Genomic DNA, 2839 nt, shown 5'->3' with positions numbered 1-2839 from the left:
CCCTCATGTGACTGGTCACAAGATGTGAGAACACGTTAGTATTACAGTGAAGTGGGTCTAGTATTTATTTAATCTTCTCTCTTTTATATTAGAATTAGATACAGTGCTCCTGCCACAAATTTTGCTGAGTTATCTGCCAAAAAAATAGAGTTTTCAAGACTCTAAGTAGCCCCAGGAATCACCGTTACGGTGGTCACCCCGACTGAAATCTGAAACAACTCCCTTGCAGCTGGGGGTGGGTAAGAGAGGTGAAAATGATCCAGTGTGTGACGAGGGTATGGAGTAGAGGAGCAAAATATGATGGAAAGAGGAGGCACAGGGACAGAACCTTGGCAGAAGAGGTGGGGGTACGGCATGGGGATTTGAGGGTCCATTACCAGCAATAAGAAAGGTGGCAACCAGTGAGCTCTACATAGACCAATTCTCCAGGTTCTAACGCTGACACTGAACACTAAGATCAGGACAAGATTTAATGTCTCTTTGACTGTCCAGTCAGTGATTCAGGGAAGAGGGTGCGGTACCATGCACCAGCCAGCTCTGCATGGAGCTCAGTATGAGAGCCAGAGCACCAGGAGAGAACTTTAGGTCCCTTTATGAGTGAAGAACCAGAGCAACCTGTTTCTGATCTGTTTGGTCATCACCCCATAGATGATGGGGTTCAGCATGGGAGGCCTCAGGAGGTACATGTTAGTAATGAGAACATGGGAGTGCAGGGGGACATTCTGGCCAAACCGGTGCGTGATGATGGAGAACAAAGATGGGATGCAAAATGTTAAGAAGACAAAGAGGTGGGAGCCACAGGTCCTAAAAGCCTTGAGCTGGACGTCCTGTGGGAAGACTGAAGATGGCCCTGAGGATCTGGATATAGGACACAGAGATAAAAGAAACATCCACACCGGTCACCAAGAATGCCACAGAGAGGGCATAGTAACTACTGACCCGTATGTCAGCACATGCAACCTTCAACACAGCTATGCCCTCACAGTACGTGTGGGGGATGATGTTGGTTCTGCAATATGGCCACTGCCTCGCCAGGATAGGATTGGGCAATACAAGCAAACCACTGCACAGCACCACGGCCAGGCCGATCTTGGCCACCACAGCGTTTGTCAGGATGGTGGAATATCTCAGGGGATGGCAGATAGCCACATAGCGATCAAAACCCATGGCCACAAGGATTCCAGACGCCATCACTGAGAAGCACTGAACGAAGTACATCTGGGTGAGGCAGGCACTGAAATCTATCTCCCTGGAACTGAACCAGAAGATGCTCAGCGTTTTTGGAACAGTTGATGTAGATAGTAAAAGATCAGTGACAGCCAGCATCCAGAGGAAATAGCACATGGGCTTATGGAGGCTCAGCTCCCTCTTGACAATGAAGAGGATGTTGAAGTTCCCCATGACAGCTATGGCATAAATGGTGCAGAAGGGGATGGAGATCCAGACATGGGCTGTCTCCAGGCCAGGAATGCCCAGCAGGATGAAGGTGGAGGGGTTGGTGAAGTCAGTTGTGTTGGAATCTGACATGGAGTAGAGGAGAAGGTGTCCAACTCTGAGGCAGAACGGTGTCTAGTGCATGTACCGTACGTTCCTCTGACTTCCTGTATGTGCCCAGGCTCTAGGGTGATGGTCGCAGTACAAATGCCTAGACAGAGAGACAATGTTAACATGAGACACAACATGCACTACTGGAGGCTGTTCTCATGGGTGAAGCAGATTGATTGCTTTTCACACACTGAAAAATGATATTTTCATTACTTAGAGAAATGAATTATGAAGAACTGACCCAGATAATGCCCATTCCTACACATCATGGTGTGGGAAACCTTAATAGGTACCAGCAGGAAACACCAGCCCAGCTAGATAGCCACTGTAGTGGGCCGTTCCCCATATACCGTTCCTCAAAATGTGAGAGTGCAGAAAACACCAAATCTTTTCCAAAAATTATAGCAGGGAAAACATCCCAGTTAGAACACACCACAGGGAAAATCTCTTGGTTTCATTGACAAACTCCTGCTCAGTCACAGAAATGGCCAAAACAAAGGCAATGTTCAGATGCGTAAGGAATGGCAAAGAGAATAACCTGCTCTGGACATGCGCTCGGTTTGGTCACCCAGTCTCTATAAAGCGTGTAGCAGATAGAAAGGGGGTTTTCCAGACAGGCTCTGAGAATGGGAGAGGCTGCGAGAGGCAGACAGAGTGAAATGTCTGGAACTGCTTGGGTTAGAAAAGAAACAAAGAAGGGGGTCAGAAGATAGAGGAGAACAAGATTAAAGATTAGAAATTCCAATGGAAAAACAGAGAACAGTTCACACAGAATAATCTCTAGAAATACTCAGTGCTTCAGAGGAGCCAATTCCCCAGAGCTGACAGAACAAGGACAAGGAACAATGGTCTCAAATTGCAGTGCAGACTGCACACTGTTGACAGTAATGTTGGGCTACAGAAGAAAATTTTGGTGCTTACTAGTCTTGTTTAACTGCAGCAATCATCCCCCCTTTGCTCACATGTGCCACCTCATGGTTCACGCGAGCAAAGTAGGGGACGAGCACCCTAGGTACAACCAGGCAAGTATCCGGGGGGGGACATGAGAGATGATCAGGGTGCAAAGTACACCCAGCAACACTCCAAGAATATTTTTTTCGGCTTCCGGTGCCGCGTTCTGGATCTTAGCGAGGTCTTCAAGGGAGGCTAGTGGAGGTTGCTCAATCACAGCAAGAGTTTACGCAGCCTGAGGGGCAGAAAGGGACGTGGTTTTGGCTGCTGAATCAGCCAAAGCATTTCCATGTGTAACTTTATCATGAAGGGTTTGGTGAGTGTAGCAGGGTGGATCCTGCTC

At 47.9% G+C, this 2839-nt stretch overlaps 1 pseudogene; it reads right to left on the bottom strand.

Annotated features, from left to right (window-relative positions):
• Positions 1-581: 581 nt before the first annotated feature.
• On the bottom strand, positions 582-1527 carry LOC123362139 (annotated as a pseudogene).
• Positions 1528-2839: the final 1312 nt, after the last annotated feature.

Source organism: Mauremys mutica, chromosome 1, assembly GCF_020497125.1.
Source record: "Mauremys mutica isolate MM-2020 ecotype Southern chromosome 1, ASM2049712v1, whole genome shotgun sequence".
NCBI classification, from domain to species: Eukaryota; Metazoa; Chordata; order Testudines; family Geoemydidae; genus Mauremys; species Mauremys mutica.
The sequence above is the reverse complement of the archived record's forward strand: the minus strand, read 5'-3'. Positions and strand labels throughout refer to the sequence as shown.